Source organism: Rhipicephalus microplus, chromosome X (genome assembly GCF_043290135.1).
Source record: "Rhipicephalus microplus isolate Deutch F79 chromosome X, USDA_Rmic, whole genome shotgun sequence".
Classification (NCBI taxonomy): domain Eukaryota; kingdom Metazoa; phylum Arthropoda; class Arachnida; order Ixodida; family Ixodidae; genus Rhipicephalus; species Rhipicephalus microplus.
The window spans coordinates 111,268,453-111,289,877 of NC_134710.1; positions in this window are offsets into that span (position 1 = coordinate 111,268,453).

Genomic DNA, 21,425 nt, shown 5'->3' on the forward strand with positions numbered 1-21,425 from the left:
CAAAAGGATGCCGACGCCTGCTCTATGGGATTCGGGACGTTTAAGAACGTGAATGACTGAATGCTATCAAATGTTCCCCGGTTAAATGCAGATATCTTTCTTTATTCGCAGTTTTGTATTATGGAATGCCGAGCCGGCTCAGTGTTTGTGGCATGAATTTTCATGGGAAGTTTGAAGGTATAGGGTGGCCCAAGCGTTAGGGTACGCAAGCATCCGTGCGTGCGAAAGAAGGTACCATTTCTACATTTAAATTTGCGCACCTTAACAAGTGGGTACGCTAATCTATCGACAAGATGAATAGTACTGCGATTTCAAAATACGACCTGCCCCAACACTTGCGGTGGCACAGCTCACGACGCAGTTGAAAGATAATAATAAGAGAAGTCATGGTAAACGGATTGTTATTTCCGACACTAAACCATCTTTACAGCGTATGCAGTCATTTCTTGAATTAGGATTCAACGTAAAGTTGTTGCATGTTGGGATGGTTAGTGAGTCATATTAAATGTAATTGTTGAACGCGTGAAATACTAGATGATGATCGACACAAGAACTCAAAGCGTTGTGTGTGTGGGTTGGTCTTTTTAAATTTTTTCACGAATGTCATTAAATAAAAATTTCATGAACAGTCAACATGCGAAATCGCCAAGCATAAACTGTACGATCAAATTTTAGTGATTACTTAGCCATTACACGACAAGCATAAATGAGTGCGCAGACGTATATCTCGGATAGGCGCTGCAGGGTAGCTTCAGCACAGTGCTCGGGCACTATTGTTAGCGTAGTCGAATACATGCCAGAAGTCGCACGAACAAAAAAGCCTTCGTTGCAGCCTGGACCTCATCACGTGGTCCTCATCGATGTCAGTCATTGCTTTTGTGTAAACTGCAGCTTGGTACGTGGTGCATGCAGCCCTTTGTAGTGTCTGCGGCGGTGAAGGTAACATCGCGCGTTTACTGTGCCATTGTTCTCGATTTCAAAAGCAAAAACAAGCGTCCTCCAACGACGAATGGGTGCTCGTCTGCTTTCCGTGCAGACGCTGTTCCAACAACAACGCCCCTATCGCTTGGCGGCCCGCAATGCTGGGAAGGCTCTTTATAGTTTCTTGATGGTGCTTGTCCATGTGAATGCGTTTGACTGAGTGGCGCTGTTTGCACGCGTGCTAGATATTAACGGATCCTTCTCCCCACTATCTCCCTTACCCTAATAGATATCTTCCCCTTTCGCACTTCTGTAGGGTAACAAACAATTAGTGAGGTCTACATAAGGTGATTTAGATTAAATAAAAAAAGATTCTTGGAGATCCCTTGGTGCCTTCAGTACGGATCTGCTCATTGAGTTGGGTTATTGGTAGTCTTGAACATTATTTACACAGGAAATCGTTATTAATGAAACGTTCGACTATCTTGGCGCACACACCTTAATGTACAAGTGAAGCGAGTGTACCATGACATCCCACTTCTAAGGGAAACGAATTAACTAACGCTTGTTTCAGAAAGGCGCTGTTAAACGTACTGTAAAATTAACTGGTATTACATTTACTTTTTTTTTTGTCCGCCACGCTGGTAATGTGGCTATGGTGCTCAGTCCGCTGATCCCAAAGACACCAATTCGATCCCTGCCGCGGCGGTGGCATTTCAACGGAGGTGAAATGCTGGACGCCTGTGTAGTGTGTTATAAGTGCACGGTAAAGAACGCCAGATTATCTAAATTCGGTAGCACTCTACTATGGCGTATGTCATAATGATATCCTGGCCTTGGCGCGTTAAACTCCAGATATTATTATTTACTCTTTTATTAACAAACCACTGCTTCATGCATTGAGTCTGGACCATTCCTGGAACGCCAATACAAACTTTTGGAACCCGCGCATATTGAAATCGACGCAATCGTCTGAGTTCGTTTGAAGTGGGCTTGGCTTTGAACGTGCTAGATTTCGTGAGCATTAATCTTCGCCGTAATGAGTGATTTGCCTAAATGTTGGTTTGCAGAATTTCCTTATTTAGTGAAAATGTTGGAGAGGAACTCTTGTGGGGATACTAAAGCAACCGGCATAGAGTAGAAAAAAAGCGGTGAACGCCTTGTCAATGAATGTACAAATTTTATTTCCCAAAGGATGGCACTTTGTCTAAAAGCTTTTCAATTCTTTTTGGCTCCAGCAGTGCTTCAAAGCTCCCATTTGCAGTTTTATGACCTCTATCCGGGAGCGTGTGTGTGTGTGTTTGTAAGAGGGAGAGAGAGCGATAGAAACGAAACTATCGCAGGCCTTGTCATAAAACGTCAAGCTATCCGTCCGTGAATTGATTCTCGCGAGGTTCTGCGTGCCAGCTGCGCTTTCACGGCCTTCCTCAACAGCCGTGCTCGCTACGGCAGCAGGCGGCGCGCTTACTTTCCCTCTGAGGCTCCGCTGTCGACTAGCCCGTCCAATTATTGCTATCGACCTATCTCCGAAGCGTCCCCTTCATCCTGCGGCAAGCGCCGGGCGACAGACGCTATCTTTTCAGCCACGCGAGAATGAATGACCGTCGCTTCAGCTGCGATAAAGCCGCGTGCATTGCTCCTGCGGTGCATGTGGTCCATTTTTTGTCCGTGTGAGGCCAATGTCGAGGAATCGCATGCCGAGTGCTTTTAGCCACATTTATGTGCACTCTAATAAAAGATATCACCACTGGCATGAAGTATTGCGAACATCTCGCAATTTTTTTTTTACTTTTCGCTCATCCACGATCAGTCTCCTGCACGTTTGTCACGAGAAGAACTGGCAAACGGATCATGGTGGCATGGTTGATTGATTGATATGTGGGGTTTAACGTCCCAAAACCACCTTATGATTATGAGAGACGCCGTAGTGGAGGGCTCCGGAAATTTTGACCACCTGGGGTTCTTTAACGTGCACCCAAATCTGAGCACACGGGCCTACAACATTTCCGCCTCCATCGGAAATGCAGCCGCCGCAGCCGGGATTTGAACCCGCGACCTGCGGGTCAGCAGCCGAGTACCTTAGCCACTAGACCACCGCGGCGGGGCCATGGTGGCATGGTGTGAGCGGCCTTCTTAAAGAAGTAAAACATCGAATAATTTACCGATAAGCTGTATTGTAACGATATCTGTAGTCGTTCAGTAACTTTAAACGCTTGAGAAGGCAAGCCACATCAAAAACCGCTGTATATAAGCGACACATCTGCGAAACGCTATCTGCCAATTTCCACACAGATATCCACGTGCATGCAACAAACCAATAAACAAAGCCCGCTGGAAGAAATACAGAGAAGAAAAACACACAAAGCAAATGAAATAAATGCAGCTACTATGGCACTAACGATTCATTGGTTGGCATTGCATCGTGAAAAGTAAAAACACCCCATATGTTTTCGAAACCTGTACATCTCAACAGTGGATTGTTGCTCACAGGGAATACGACATGCCCTATGTGCAGAAATTTAGTCACCTTCTGCACTTCAGTAAATGAAGATATTGATCTCGTATTCAGCAGTCTCCTCCATTGATTATGGCTTGGCTGATGCTTTTCTGGATTGATCATCGTTGAGTGGTGTGGCTAGGTTTACTGGGCTGTCGAGAGTTACTGATGGAAAGGAAAGCTCTCGGTAAAGAGCATTTGGAAAGACACGGGGTTTATCGCATTAGGGGCGCAGACGGAGGTGGCCATGTCCATCGCGCGTTCCTCCAGAATTTTACAGCAGAGCCGTTGCGATTGAGGTTTGCCGAAGGTGAAAAATTATCACTGACATGAACCTGCACGCACTCGCTCCGTTTTCTTTCTCATCACTGCCCTCCTTTGCTTCACTTCCGGAACATGGGGGCTCATTTGTCCGGCGTAGGATGCAATAACTTGGTGTATAGTCAAGAGAACGAGTACAGAAAGAGAAATGAGAATATACATTTTTCAAGAGATGAGACTCGAACCTGCGTATTCACGATTGGAATGCGACCGTCGCAACCACTCGGCTACTAACGCACGCTAGCAGGGAAGAACTATACCCTTGTGTAGTATAGCGAGTGGGTGAGAATGGGAAGTGAGGCTGTGCAGGAGGTAAGAAAGGAGGGAGAATGAGTATAAAAAGAGAACGACAGCAAGAAAAAATAACTAGAGCAACAGATAGAAAGAAAGCAAAGAAAGAAGTTAGAAGACGAGATAACGACCACAAGAAAGAATAAAGACACAGAAAGAAAGAGAGATAGAAAAATAGAAAGAAAGAAAAGTAAAATGATAGAAAGATATAGAAAGGCAGAGAAAGGAATAGACAGAGAGAGATATAGATAGACCGAAACATACAGACGATAAGAAAAAGAAAAGAGAGAGCAAGCATAGCCATGTCTGGCATAGTGTAGCCAGGGGCGGGAAACAAAGGTGAGAGGGTGAAAGCTTAGACAAGCCAGGAAGAGCTAGGTCCGCACCAGCTCGGCTGTGACCCAGCTTTGCGTGGCTTAGTGCGAATTGCGCTTTTTTTTTTCTGCGCACCTCGATGGAGTATGACGTCTGTTTCACTTTTGCACGATAACTATGTATACGTACGAGTCATTGGGTACACGAGAACTCTTGAGAACAAGGTAAGAGTCGAGGAATGCCATTACTCAAGTGAATAAGTTGCTGGCACACTTGTTACAGTAGAAGATCGTTATTTCGAATTCCACGGCACTGGAAAAATGTCCTAATTAACCAAGCTCCTAATTATGGAAAGTGCTAAGAGAATAAACAAATTTTTACTACACAAGCCCAATATCATTTTCTTGATGAACACGTAAAGGCTCTACTTATTTTGTATAAGAGCAGCGTAAGAGCCGAAATTTTCGTCATTCTGCGACTTCTTTCACAATGCTAGTGCGGCGTAAAACCTTAATGTCTTAATTAGTCTGAAATAAGCTTCTACTTTATACGGTATACCGGTACCACTATGCCACCATGCACATTTGTCAATACATTTTTTTTCGCCAGTGAATGAAAGACATCTTTTGCAGCTGCTGAAGCCTTGGTCGCCAAGGACGTGATTGTGGATGGCGAGCATGCCTTTTTGAACGCCCGCAAGCGACGAGGTGTCACACGCTGTAGTAAACGCACGTAGGCATGAATCGCGGTGGCTTTCTTGCTGCCGTACAGTTCCTAATGATGACAATGGTGATGCGCACTGCGGCGTCCGCCGTGGTGGAGCAGTGTTTAAGGTGCTCGGCTGCTGATCCGAAGGTTGAGGGTTCGATCCCGGCGGTCGCACTTCGATGGAGGTTAAATGGCAGAGGCCCGAGTACTGTGCAATGTCAGTGCGCGTTAAAGAACCCGAGATGGTCGAAGTTCCCGGAGCCCTGCTCTGCGGCGTCTTTCATAATCATATCGTAGTCTCGGGACGTTAAACCCCAAATATTACTATTATGCGGAATGCGCCGCCTCGTTTCCGTTGGCCGCGAACGTTTTTTTTTTTCGTTGCTCTTTTGTACCGCACATACCCAGCGCTGTGCATTCGGTGCGCTCTCAGAACCATCGCAATTAACTGGGTCGCGGCCACACTTGACAAAATTGACGACAATCTGAAGTCGCTGAACAGTATACATATAATATACGATGAGCGGCACGAGAGAATGCGCCAGAATTTTGCCAATGAACAAGCGTCAAATGAATGAGGTTTTATTTAATATGGGGCACAACTCGACTGTAGCTTGAATATTATTAAGGACAGTGCCTCTGTCTCAATACTTTCTGGCGAGTCACGTCCTCTGCCGACGAAAAAAACAGCACCTCGAAAAGCAGTTGGGCAAAAAGTCCTTTCTGACCTTGTTCAATTTTCGAGAGTCTCGTTTTTTCTATACGGGGAAACTGTCGTAAGAAGATGGAACAAACTGGTCCTTGAGCAATGTGTATGCTAGATCGTTATTTCTATGCATTGCAGGTCTCTTATGTTCAGTAACGTGGGAGGCATTTGTTCACACGCGTTCAGTTATAGAGGAGTCATCGAAGCGTTTTGGATGAACAGGTGTGCGTTTTTGTACATGCGAGAGACCACTATATTCTTGAGGTGATCTCCGCTCACGCGCCAAACATATACGTGCACCTGAGGGATCGCGTCAACAAACGATACAGTAAGCATTTCTATTTCATTTTGTTGCTAAGGCTTCATTAAATCGAAGTGGTAGTTCACATTCAACTTACATATGTCTATTCTAATAATGCGAAGCGTATAAATGTGATATGAATATGATCTGTTATGTATAGGAGACATAGAAAACTTATAACTACAACAGGAATCAAAATTTGGATATAATATCACGCATAGCTTCAAAACAAGTACAGATGTAAGAAATCTCTAAATTTCAGAATAATAGAAGCGCGAAAAGAGAAAAAAAATATGAAAGAAAACACAGGCATAGTAATTTATACTTACATTTACACATAACAGGAGAAAAAAGTACCTTGTACACGGATACAAGATCGAGAAAACAGTTGTGTTCGCTTTTCGTTCCTCTTGTGTAAGTGTTGCCTAAGCTTAAATTATCAACAACTAGTTCAGCCGTCACAAAGACACCACCGGTAGTCTCTATTACACGACTCAGCGCACAAAGACAACGAATATTGTTTCTTTTTCGGCATTTATGATTCACTGAAAATAATAAAAACTTAGGACGGAATGACGGCGTCCAGCCCTCACCGGAAGGCCGTGTCGTGGTCCTATCTTGTAAGGACACTCCGCACGGATCACGCGAGCACGTCGGTGCGCAACGGCGGCTCCCGATCATCACTCAACCTGTCTGTCCAAACGGAGAAGACGAGTACGATAACAGCTCGCAATATTATAAATGACGTCTGCCTCCTCGCTTTCACACTGCCCAGCTGCGCCAAGGAACTGGTTTTGTGTGTTTTGTCGACCTCAACGCTATCTCATCAACCCATCGCATCGGCCGCGTCCGCCTAGCCGAGGGAGGTAGGCAGAGGCAGGCAATTGAATCTGCATGGAGCTACGAAACATGGCTGGGAAGCGTGTGAAGCGGTTTGAGACGCTGTTGCGTATGCGCATACGTCGAGCTGGGCAAACACGTGTCATCGCGGGCATTTCTAGGACGGCTATGAGGATGCATGGTGTGGCATAGCGTTCTTCGGGGGTGAGTAGGTCTGATACTACATTTCCTCTTAATGATGATTGCTATAATTGTCATATTCCGGTTATAATCAGCCTATAGTCGCTGCAAAGCCTATTATGATTTCTTAGGGCCACTTCGTGTTTGGACTTCTAGATCATGTTACAGGAGAACAACAATAAGCATTGGGTTAACATGAGCAGTTCATCAAACGCAAGCGTTAACTACTTACGGCCTTTGCTTTATGTAAGCGATTCTGCAAGGTAATGCTTATAGAAACCTCCTGGGCATGGCTCATGATGTAGGTGCTTAACATCAAACGGCCAATAGCGTCTGCGACACCAGTACTCGGAGAATCAACATTCCTACCATTTTAGGGATCAGTGTCCTAAGTGTGGACTTCTCTTTCAGTTTTGACGGGAATAGCATGTGCCGCGTCTACATGCATTTGCCTGTTCGTGTCTTTTGGACACCTTTGCCACAGCATGGATTGTATATTATTGCATAGGCAACGGAAGCTACACAGTGTTAATTTTCACTCGGTTAAAACCGACTAGGTTTTTTCACAGCTCGAAGTATGTCATGCAGCTCACGGACGATGTTATAGATATGCACCAGTGGCGTAGCGAGGAAATAGGGGGAGGCGCATTCAGAACATACTTCATTCTACGCATAGGTGAGCGAAACAAGTCATCCGAGAGACAATGAAAACTACATACTTACAAGTCGCCGTAACATGTCTAATGGTCCATGCGTGGTCCCCGTTCATCTCCCAACGACACCATTCTACAGCTTACATACTAAGCGGAACTGAATCGGTTGGGCTCGAGGTATTTATGTGTGTGTGTGTGTGTGTGTGTGTGTGTGTGTGTGTGTGTGTGCGTGCGTGCGTGCGTGCGTGTGTGTATGTGTGTGTGTGTGTGCGTGTGTCCGTGCGTGCGTGTGTCCGTGCGTGCGTGCGTGCGTGCGTGTGTGTGTGTGTGTGTGTGTGTGTGCGAGAATTACGCATGCACGTGCGTCTGTCACCACTATAGATTTGCGGCTGATCTGGCATGCTTCTAAACACACATACTTCCTTGGCCCTGAAGGCGTTGTTTATAGTATACCCTCGAACAACCTGCACAGACAACAAAAAGAACTCTACTGACCAGTTGTAACTCGTGACTGCAGTGGTACGCCAGTTCCATGACATCAAGGGGGTGGGGGGGTGTGATTTAGCTATCTGGGGTTCTTGCTGAAGCAGGCGAAATGTTCGTTGTGTTCTGGGCATATCGCTGTATTTCACTGACAAATTGCATCGGGAAAATACATGGTGCTGTTTGATGGTCCTTCCACACTTCGAACAAATGTATGTCCCACGAAATATAGGCCATTGACATTGAAGTTTTCGTTAGGGCTATTACTCATACGAAAGCGTTATTGACCGCGCAATATTCGTCTCACAGGGGGAAAACTAAGCGCGCGTCAGTTTTATGAGCCCTCTAGCGAGCACAGCACTTGGCTGTGTCCACCTAGCGTGGTTTGGTTGTGTATGGCCACGGCTTTGTATATATGGACTCTTCATTAATAAATGTTCACAGCTGACGCAAACACTAATCGATTCTTATGTGTAATTATCAAACGAATTCTATCGAGTTGTAGGCAGTGCGCTTGTCTGGAAATTATTCTATCTTGCAGTGTATACTTGCTGGTATTCAGGCATTTGCGAGGACGCTTGCGGCATTTCTACATGCTCCGTGCGTCAGCTACTATATGCAGCCATATTTCGAGGATGGTTATGCTACAGCCTGAAACTTGCTGTTGCAAATGTGCAAGTGTTTGCTACCCACCGAGGTAGCTTAGCAAGCATGTAATGTCGGGCATATGATTGCTGTACAAATCTGTTATCATTTACGACTTAAGTGTCACAAATGTAAAACATTTAATCTTTTTTAGGGCACACCAAAAATGGGCAAAAGGTAACCTATTCATTTACGTATACAAACTAATCATCTTAGATATTTGTAGTGCTAAGAGCTTTTTTTTTTTCAGCATATACGAAGCTGATTGCGTATTCTAGCGCATGGCTATGACGTTGCGCTTGTGTAAGGTTGAGGGTTCGACACCTACCAAAATTCGAACGTTTAGTCATGAAGGCATAATTTATTTATGGTGTGTAATAACTGAAAGTCCTCCATTATGTTTCTCCTGAACAGGTTAGAGTTTTGTCAATTAAGGTCATTTGTTTTTGCTACATTCAGGATTTTATTGTGAACTCGCCAAAGCGCACCTAGCTTTCGCTTTTGATCGCCCGCGAATGGGCTATATAATATAGTGCCGTATATATCAAATTACTGCCACTTTTTACATTAAACTACGCCGCTTACATGTAGTTGTTACTTTAATGGACTGTATATTGACGGCGAGAGAGCCGTTTACTAAGCATCTGGCGAATACGCCCGAAAAAGCAAGCTCACGAATGGGTTAATTTTTTGCGACAACCTGCACTTCATAACATGCAGGCTTCAATACATCACAGATTTAAGTTATGGGCAGTCTGACTACAAAATAGATGGGCATCACTACGAAGCTCTGCATAGACTACCATTTTGCTGTAACGGTCATGAATGTTATCTTCACTCTAGTGACATCGCTGGATGAGCGGCTCAGCCTGTTTAGGAATGTGCCCCTGAGGGGTTTCAATCCTGTTGTCAAAAACCGACGAAGCAAGTAAATTTGAGTTTATGGCCACAACTTTGGGGGTACTGTCAGCCCCTATAAGGTCGTTTGCACCTCATGGCGCGCACGGGTCTCGCGGATAAGCCACAATTAGGTTTAACAGCCGCCGAGCGGCAGGTGGTGCTGTTTTCGCACGGGTTGGAGTTAGTGGTGGAGCCAGCCGCGTTACTAAGCGGTTGCAGCGGTAAGGCTAGGCCGGCACACGGGAAAATGTAGCTAATCTCATTGGAGTTTGGCTGCCATCGTGGATGCACACCTCCTGTGAAGGGTCCGCGGTGGACTACGCCATGGGTCGTCTACCGTGAATTCCTCGTGGTGAGTCGAACATCGGTGACACCGCATTCATGATATCTAGTTATATTGTTTGCGACTTTTATTGGAATATTCTCTAAGGTTATTTAGTGTATCTCTAGTGACGTACTTGATTCTGCTGGCAATAACGTCGTTGTAAGACCAAGTAAATAGGTTAGGAAAAGTTAGGAAACCACCCATTTGTGGCACGAAGCCACAGGGAAATCCGTATAGATTTCACAGAAAGAACAGCCTCTTAGTTGCTGAAACATCCGTCCTGGTCCGGGGACAAACCCGAGACCAACGCCTTTCCGGGGCGATCGCGCAAACAGGTGGATCTCTTCTGCAATTACTACGGTGGGTGAGAGAATGGGTACCGAGTCACAGAAAATACATAAAGAAAATTTCTTGGTTAGTTGAGATTGGAACCCGCGTACCCACCATCCGAAGGCGATCGTCGTAACCACGGCGCACTCGGCTACCCAGGCACGCTTGCAGAGAATGGTATAGCTTTGTATAGTATATTATAGCAAGGGGCAATAAAAGGAAAGTGCGGGTGAGAAGGAGGAAAAGCAGCGGAGAGAGTAAAGCATAGCATAACGTTGTATCGTAAGCAATGGAGTGGGAAGGAGAAATGGGGGAGAGGAGGAAGGAATAGAATGAAGTGTAACATAACCATGTGTAGTATAGTACGCGATGGGTATAGGAATGAAAACGAGGGTGGGAAGGAAAACCGGGAGGAGAACACCATTAGCTCCGCTTTTTCCTGTCTTCACACCACTATAGCGCGTAGCTGCCCCAATTTTCTTCTGATCTTTGAGCATCTGCCTCTCGACCCACATCGCAAGCCTCAGTTCTGGAGATGTGCAGTACCCTATAGACCATTTCGCTGCTTAAAATCACAGATCCTGGGCGGCTTCTGGTTTTGTACGTTGGCGCCGCCTAGAAGCTTCGGCAGGGAACAAAAGCCTTGTAGGAAGTAGCCCGTCCTTTTTCAACACTTCTCTCCAGGTTACTGGCCAAATATTTCAAATAGACTTTCTTCTAAGCTACACACAACGCCATAAGAGTTAGCCCTCAACTTTTAGCATCTAAATTTTATCTGAAAATGGGAAAAACGTTGTCGCATACTCCAGAAAAACTTGAAAATCAAACTTTCTGCTTCGGTTTAAGATAGTGATAATTGAAGTGACCGGAAGTATCTTGGATAGCAACACGTGCTACTCTTATTGTAATGTTGAAATCGACTGAAACAGTAAATATATACGGACCTCTGTGAAGTCTGTGTGCCTTGTTTTAACTTTTTTATCATTAAATTCTCCAGTATAACTACTCCATAGCCTCAATAACTTTTTTAAGTGGCTTCTTCCTTGAATTCCGGAACTTCACTTTAGTTTTAATCTGATATTTACTGCAAAATATGTTTTCATTTTTCAAGTAGTAATACTTCGGGACACCGTTGATTTTATATATATATATATATATATATATATATATATATATATATATATACATACATATATATATATATATATATATATATATATATATATATATATATATATATATATATATATATATGTATATATATATATATGTATATATATATATATATATATATATATATATATATATATATATATATATATATATATATTTCACTCGGATAGCAAGATAGGAAGCAAGCAATTACGAGGGGTTTGACGCCTCTGCTGGTGTTTTTTGAGTATAAAGTACTATACTTCGGAATTCCGTTCACTTTTCTTATATTCCTTCACTGCTTCTAAAGTTAAGTATTGTTTCAATCTGATATTTATCGCAATAGCCGCTTTTGTTTTCTAAGTACTATTGCGTAAAAAGGAAGCAGCTGTTGCAACTGTGAGGTGGTGACTATTTCATACCTGTTTCATTAATTAAAAATAGGCAGCACAACCTTGTGGTTACAGCCTGTTTCGAAAAAGACACGAATACGGTTGTCAACCATGCCGGTAGAAACGAAAAAAATATAATAGTGCGAGTAGTATGCGTTTGGTTTAATTCACCACTGAAGTGTCTTTCATTTTCAATTCCTCGGCTCAAGTTATGTGGGACACCCTGTATAACTGTATACGTTGTACTACCAAGTTAGTGCATTACAATGAACAAGTTTCCGGCATACTATTTGCTGTTGAACAACATCTTGGTGTTGGCGAAGAAAGCATTTTTTTGTAAAAAGTCTGTGGTTGTACTATTCTAAAATATTTGAAAACCACTCGATTCGATTCGCATACGCTTCAAGCTATTCAAAGTTGCTTCTATGCTGAAAATTTGAGATAATGAACACACTGACGAGACTATACTTTATTTAGTGCAAGTATGATCTCTCCCATTTATGTGCCTGCGTGATTGTTGCAGCACAACATGTGTTTATGGTGTATGTGAGCTGGGAGTCGCATTTATTTGTTTTTTTCACATGTTTTACAGAATTGTTATGCTTTATCTGTATGTCGTAACGTGCCCTGTTATATAATAATAATAATAATAATAATAATAATAATAATAATAATAATAATAATAATAATAATAATAATAATAATAATAATAATAATAATAATAATATTATTATTGTTATTATTATTATTATTATTATTATTATTATTATTATTATTATTATTATTATTATTATTATTATTATTATTATTATTATTATTATTATTATTATTATTATTATTTGCGAGTGAGTCACATACGTGGAAATTTATTGTTTTCACATTGCAATGCCTGTCAGTCAAAGCATTAAACGTAGGGCTGGTCGGTGGTGCATAACAGGCCGAAACATACTAGCGCAAATCAAAACAAACGAACACAAGAAAGAAGACAAAGACGTGAGTAGTGCGTATCTTCGTCTCCTTTCTTATGTTGGTCGATTTTTATTCGCGCTGGTATGTCTCAGCTCTATCGGTATCTTAGCTAAGCCTGCTGTATCTGTCTACAGATGTTGTATGCGGCTAATAGCAACGCATTAATAAAAATTATTTCTCACTACACTTTAACATGCGCAAAAGTGGTACTCAGTCAACGACAGAATTTAAAAGCAAAAAAAAAAAAAGCTGAGCGGGCGACTACGCAACCAATTGAGCCCTATATCAGCCGTGTCCAACATCTTTCCCCAAAATATAAAATGCCTTCCTTTGTTAGTTTATTATGCCCATTTCTGTGCAGTCCGCCTTGGTGGATAAGTGGCTACAGGATGCTCGTGTCTGACCCGATGGTCGTGGGTTCGATCCCGGTTGCGGCGGTCGCATTTAAATTTGATGGAGGCAAAATTTTGGAGGCCCGCGTACTGTGTGATGTCAATGCACGTTAAGGAACACCAGACGGTCAAAATTTTCCGGAGCCCTCCACTACGGCGTCTCTCTTAATCATATCGTGCGTTTAGAACGTTAAACCCCAGATATTGTTATTTATGTGCGATTCCGCCTGATTGAGACATCCTGCTCACAATTTTCAATACCCATTTCCCCTCGCTATGTAAGATAAGATATAAATACTGTGATGCTGAATACTTGAATGATGACTACACGAGTACCACAGCAGTCGAGAGCATAGTTCAAACATATCTCAAGAAATGATTCTAATGCCTATCGCTCACTACCAGAGTCGTAGGAAAAATAAAGTAACTAGAGATTGCAGGACAGCCTTGAAATTTTCATCCGTGCGTAACATTATCTCACCTTTCGATCGCACTGAGCGCTTGCGCTCAGTGGCAGGCTGAAAGTGACCAACAAAAAAAAAAGGGGGGGGGGGATGACACAAAGGTGCACGTCACGCCGTGGACTCTCCTGTGATTAATTGAGCACCAGGTACGCCGTCGTTTGTATTCGTCGATGCCAAAAGGGGCGACGTCTGAGGGGCCATCAATATTCCTCTAGCGGGGCAGCGTCGAGCACCTGTGTGGCTCCATTGGTCGAGTGCTGCCAGGCTTCATTAGTAGCCGGATTATGTCATCCCGGTTTTGCAGCCTCGTGAATGGCACCGTTCTGCACGATAATAAGGGACGGCTTTGGCGGCGACGCGTTCGATAAGTCCGCTGATCGATTTGCCAGAAAGCAATTCGTACTTGACGGATGGACGGGGGTCCCTCGCGGCGGCGAAGCAACGAGAGTTGTGGCCACCGCTGTGCTCCCTGTTGTGGCTTCCTGGGAGACTTCAGCGATTCCCGACCATATACACTTTTCACCTTCGTGGTGTTTGGTGCGTCGTTAAGTTAAGCTTATGACATGTCAACCGAAAGCGCCAAACCACACATGTTGCCATCACCTATATAGACGTATAGTCGCTACCTCAATTCGGTCTAGTTTAAATAGACTCATGAAAAAAAAAAATGTTGCTGTAATGCCAACAACCCATGACCAACTAGCAGGGAAACGCTGCCCCATTTTAAGAAATAGTGTGCCATACCTACTTATCAGTTACTGTTTTCTTTTAAACAACTTTCATTTGTTAAGTTTTGGTGTGAAAAAGTATTTTATTGTTCCCAGTCGTTATGCGTGCACGAATATGGCACAATTTCTAGATTTCTTTTTTTTTCACCGAGAGAGAATATCCTTTAATCGAGCAGTCACTAAATAATCTATTATCCTCTGTCGCATGATTTAATTTGCGTTACAAGGCCCTCTTCAAGCTTGGCTTACTTCAAACTATTAAAGCATACGAACCATAAAATTGAAGAATTCTCGCATTGTCTGACAAACCTCAAGTTTCCGTCTTGCCGTAATAGCAATAAACAATTCTTGTGAAACTAAAGAAAATTGTGGTAACTAACGTTGCTCATTTTTGTTGCAATGCTGTAAATGCAAATTACGATGTGAAAGTAGGGCTCGCAACGTCTTACAAACTCCCTCACGTATACCACAATTGACTCCTACACAATGCCGCTAAACTTCCACGTTATAAATAAATAAATGTAATATTGACCCCAGGAATATTTTAATGTGTTTTACACCTGACATTAGTTTCACTTTTTTTCTTTCCAAATAAGTGCTCAATGGCGCTGGTAGCAACCTCTCTTGTTAACAACCGCTAGCCTTATGCCGCGCTATTATCCGGCCACTCGCAGACTTTTAAGGTGACTTCAAAAGCACAGTTCTATTATGGATGTTTAACAAGCTTTATTTGGCACATATATAATAACATATCGCTCATATTTGAACAAAATCAGTCAGGCCTTTCTTTAAAACTGCAAAGATGTTGGGACGCTACATTTAAAACTGCAAAGGTGTTGGGACGCTACATATACTGTTCAGTGAAACCGACGGGCGCTCCCAATGACGTGAGTGTCACGGAAGAGTGACAATGTCTCGTTCCACACTTTTAAGCTAGTATGTACTATAGGTGAGCTAAAAACTGCGTAACGTATTTCTACAGCTGCACCAGACTCAATACAAAGTGGAAAAAAATGATGCTATCACAATATATGTGAATACAATCTATATAGCATTGTATCAGGGGCAACACTGTAAGGTAAAAGTTTGCTTTTCTACGCATGTCGTTTCTGCTATAAAACATACAGACACGAAGAATGTGGCAAAATGAGCTCGTTGGTCAGTAATCCTAGAAACCTTACGTGAAGAGCATAACAAAACACGGCCGAAAAATTAATGAAGGCGATAAAGAAAGCAGTAATAGCTCTTGCCTCGTCCTCTTCGATTCTTCATATGCCCTTGTTATGTCCCGCTATCCAAATGACATTTCTTCAAAGACCCACTTGCCCATAGACCAGTTGGTGGTCGTTTGTAAACTATATATTGCTGACCCGCAGGTCGCGGGATCGAATCCCGGCTGCGGCGGCTGCATTTCTGATGGAGGCTGAAGTTCCGTAGGCCCGTGTGCTCAGATTTGGGTGCACGTTAAAGAACCCCAGGTGGTCGAAATTTCCGGAGCCGTCCATCACGGCGTCTCTCATAATCATATGGTCGTTTTGGGACGTTAATACCCACAAAAACACTATATATAGGTATAAGTGAACGTTGCCGCTATTGATTCTTTTTCTCTGTTACACTGTCTACGGAGATCAGTCTATCAGTATTATCACTCTGCGATCGCCTTTCAATTTTTCGTATGACATTATCATCTTCAATTCATTCTTCTTATGCACTTTCTTACAACGCCACATACACATTTATAATTGAAAAGTCTACTAGAAAAGATAGATCTTCAATTCATTCTTCTTATGCACTTTCTTACAATGCCACATACACAGTTATAATTGAAAAGTCTATTAGAAAAGATAGGCTTGATGCAGCTTCAACGAAGAACTTGGGCATAGACCAGCAATTTTGGGACCTGGTGGTATTTGCTAGCGCCCCCTTTGGGCAGCATACCATGACGATAAGAAATGAAAGATTTTATATATTTTAAAATGTAAAGCGAACATTCGGTGACCTTGTAGGGAATCGCGTTACTAATTCTTCAATAACCACATTCCTACTTGCAGACTATTGCATGTATCTACGTGCTATCAGATGAAATAGTGCGCTTACCGAAAATAAAGCTTCAGGAGCCCTAGCGGCACTTTTTTCACAATTCAGCGTGCACTATAGCTATACGCTGTAACATGTTTATCAGGCTGTCTTCGCTGATGCTCGAGCACTCGAAGTCTTGGAGTTCGAAGCCTGCTTCGAAGCTAGCACATCTTTTGTTTTCGTTAAATAGACAGGAAGAGAATGCTAAGAAAGCACACCTAATATTATAGCCTTCTTTAGGCTGCCACGGAGTGAGCGAGCATCTACACCATGCAAGAGAGGAGAGATCGACGCGTAACGAGTGAGGTGCGGGGCGGGAACCACTGTCTACGTTCCTCTCAATATCTCTTCTCGTCTCTCTGATGCGCGACACCACATAATCTGTGGAAATAGTTGGCATGTTTTTGTCGAGTAAAGAGCTCCGCTACTGGACAACTATAAGGGGGCCATTTATATGTATATATGTATACCGTAAGGCAGCTGCTATAGAGGAGAGCGCGTCTGAAACGAAACGTGTTAATCTGCGCCGGTATACGGCATGGACGATGCCAGTGTTTGCCTTCCCTCTCCCTCTCCCGTCTACCTTGCCACCCACGCTCGCAGGCTTCTTTACTTTATCTCAATCGGAAGGCTGTGAGCTACCGCGCTCGAAACACGGGAGTGCTTGGACGAGACGGCAAAAACTGGGGGAGGCGCCTAGCTGGCAGCAGCCCTGGGTGAGGCGCGCCTACACAGCGGCTGCTGCTTCGCCCGCAAAGGGCGGACGGGCAGCCCCGTTCTGCGAGGCGACCGGCGCGGTTGAAAGGCGCGCGCGAGTAACACCATTTGTAACTGAATGCCCTCGTTGTGACAGCTGTTATTAGCGGAGCCGGACGTGGCCGAGGCAGACCCGCCCTAATTAAATGGAACATCACCTCAGGCGCCCATCTTGACGCTCGTCTCCTTCCGAGCGGAGGTGGTTCGTCGCGTGCGTCGACACAGGCCGCATCAAGCTGTTAGTTATTTATGGGCGCTTTCAACTATAATGCGACGCCACTTACCCCGCGTTTCGTTCGTGGAAGCTGCAAAATGGTACTGGGGGCACAAGTCGGCGGCTCGCGTTTACTCCAGCTCCGCTGGTCCTTGCTCACGGCCGAGGGAGACGGAAATTACGACTTCAAATTGCATGGGTGCGTACGGCGTCTCATAGCAGCAGCCGACTTTTGTGGCTGCTTCAAATTTACGTGGGAAGCCAATTGAAGACCAACGGTGGCTATTGTAAATGGAAAGATGTTCTGTTGCATTCTAAGCATATAAACGTCGAGATATTGCTGGCGCATTCGTTATGGGGTTTAAAAATACTGGAACTATTGTTGTCTCCAATGCAGCTCCTGTTTCAAAGCCACATAATCCTATTGTAATGACTGCTTAATCACATAGGTTTATGAATAGGGCACAGACATGGTCAACGTTTTTATGGTATGAAACGCCTTTTTCTTTGCAGCTTTAGTTTTCAGTACAGGCTACAATGTAAGAAAGCTCGCTATAAATTTAGTACGATTCCGTGGACATATTATAACAAAAATACTACCAAAGACGCTTCCATATTCTTTTTTTCTCATTAAATGTCATGAATAGTGCTCTCTACAGTAACTTTTCGTACGCTGGCAGCAGCTGGACAAGTTTCGACACTGTACTTTATCGGTTTCATTGTCAACATCCATGCGTGCGCCACGTACTTGAAACAAAAAAATTGCAGCCTGTTACTGAAAGAAGTGAGTGCATTTGCTCTCAAAGACGATTTCGGGGCACTTCTCGAATTCTACAAACTTTGAATGACTGCGCTGTGATTATGAATTGAAATAAATATATCTTAAGCGGCGGTGACTTAGTTTAAGTCACTGAACTAGCATTCTGTTACTTGCAGAGCATGACGTCAAGAGTTTGCTTTTGGCCCACAGAAGCCACATTTTCGATGGAACGTAAGCCGGAAACTCTTGCACACTTTAACAAGATCTCCATCGACTGATATGAACTGTACTTTGCTTACGGTTGGAATTAAATTAACGTACGAAACACTGACTGATGAAAACTATATAACAATTGCTAGAAGGACTAAGTGGTTCAAATGGACATCGATATTCATGCAACATTTCCGGCGACTGCTAGTAACATTAGTATTATTGTTAGAGCAACAGCAAGTATTTGAAGTTCTTTTTTTTTTTTAGTGCACGGTTGTGTATCTTTAGTGCACGGTTGACCCTGCTTAAAAATAGCTCTTTATAATATATGTGAGTAAGCGCACGATTTCATGCATTTTAGTGTATACGTAAAGAACGCTTGTGTGGGGCAAGCGGGCGTCAGGTACCACCAGTTTCAAATGCATATAACCAAAATCCTTCATTGCTTGGTGTCACGCATTAGTGCTTTGTACACGCGTCCACTGAGTGAGTCCCTCATTGTTCTGTGATCGGCCTGTGAGATACAATATGCTGTCGTCTGCAGTGTCGTGAAGGGTTGTCCACACTGCGGGAGATATCATTCATAGCAGCGAGTCTGCTCCTACAACAAAGCTTTTCGTTCCTCACTAATGATTCTGAACGAAATGACACGCTCTACAATGGCATGCTTCGTGAGGTTTTTCGTTTTGGAAGTTCCGTAATGAGCAAGGAGAAAGACCATAACGGGGTGATTCCGAGCTATCTTTTGTCATTCGGGGCAGTTTACCTTGCACTTCAATTTAAATAGAAACAGTTTTAGCTTCTCTTCGCACCTGGCAGTGGTGTCACGGCTGGGAATCAAAGCTGCAACTTGGTGTTCAGCGTCAGAATGCACTACCTTTAGTGGTTCAGCGTAGTGAGCAACCGCGAGATCTGTAAGCAAAATTGTAATTTACAAAATATTGGTTGCCTTGGAGCACTAAGTTTTGTGCACTTTGAATTCTGTTCAACATCATCGGGCTACAAAGAGCCATGCTTTCGCGCAGCTCAGCTTTGGAGCAGCGCTACGCATATAACATGGCGGCGGCTTCTGTGCACTCCTCGGAGTTCGATGTCACCGAAGGCATAAAAGCTTCGATGTTGTCATAATGACGCTGGTATCCCAAGACATCGTAGGGACGCTGTTTTTCTTCCTTTCTTGTTTGCCTTTACGACATGCAGGAGTGCTGCAGCATTTGTTAACAGAGGGCTCTCTTCCTGCACGGTTGTAATACCGACCATATCGCCCACGTGCGCTTTGCTAAACGCCTATGGAGCACGGAGTTGGGAAATAAAAATAAACTACGAGCGCATGTACACGGAAACGAAGCCGGAAGATCTGGTCGTCGAGGGGGAGGGAAGACAATGGCAAGGGCAACAGCCGCTGCGGCGGTTCGTGTTGTGGTCGCTCGGTGAGACGTTACCGTGGCAACGGCCCAGGACTCGCAGCGGGGCGGTCTCGCTGTCGAACCCCGCCTTCGTGAGCGCGCGCGTGCGCTCTGGCCGCCGGGGCACCGCAGCCGAGCGCGGGCGGTCTCGCAATTAGTGGCTTCGCCAGAAGGCCCCGTTTGGATGCGATCCGCGTCCGTCCTAATGTTCTGGCCAAGTGTCAGCGCCTCTCGCGGAAGGCAGGCCGCTGCACTGGCGCCGACGGAGGCACGCGTTGAATGGGAAATGAACGTCGGAGGCCGTGGCGTGCAATTTCGATGTCAACACAGCTGCCCTTGTGCACCCTGATCTTGGCGTTAATTTCCTTAGTGATGAAAGGACAAGAGATCTGCAGGGGTGGCGACAGCGTTCGCCGAGATACCAACGCGCGTGCGCGACACGCGTATTCTGAAACAAAGCTCGCGAACGAAATTACACAGTTGGAGTTAGCGCGTGCATCCGTGCACAAACACTGCAGGCTAATACGGATATTTTTATATGCTTGTTTGTGCGCGACGAGTCCCTGATTCGAAACGGGCGCGATTGTGTTCGTTTTTTGCAGCACGAAGACTGTGATATAGAGATGTTGTTAGGCGCGGCATGTCATACTTTACTTTTCGCGTGAGCTGCTTCTGTCTACACTTTTGGAACTAAGCTTATTAATACGATAGGGTTGAAGAGCTCGTTTCGCGAAAACGTCGGTGTCGGTGGCGTAGATGCCGGCGTTGTTCGTTCTGAGCGGAAGATAATACGCTTGTTCGTGATACAAAACGTCGAGGAAGTTGCAAATAAAGTGTTTAATAACATATTTTGGTCCGAATGAGAACCGAACACAGGCCCTCAGCCTGACAAGCAGGTGGTCTACCACAGAACCACGATAATGCTCGAAATTGATTCGAAATAATAATAATATTAAACTTAATATGAATGTCATGTAGTCGGAGTCTCTTTAACCAGCATAAATTGCGTGGCAGAAGCGTAGAATCACGCCAGGCGTCAAAACATGCGAATTCAGAACGAGAGGGTGTTTTAAAGGCCCACCAATTATACAAAGCGCTAAAAATATGCTCGCGTCTATGCCTTACGTGGCGCTATGCACATTTTTTTTTGTTTAAGAGCCTGCCCATGCTTAGTTAGAAAACAAACAAACGAAAGAACATTATATACAATCAGCAATTAGCAAAACTGGGTGGGGCAATTGCCTGCAAATTATGCAAGGCTAGATCCACCGGCTGCCTATATACAACAACCTAATCCTAATCATGTTGCCTTATACGAACGCTTATATATATATAGTGGGCCCATCGCTGATTCGCAAAATGAACAATTATGGCGTAATGGGCTGTTCAGAATTGTACTTGCAGTATAGACATTCTAGGATAGTTTGAAACACTGAATAACGTGCACAGCCATTTGCATTTGTTTCATTACGACACTGTTGAGGCAT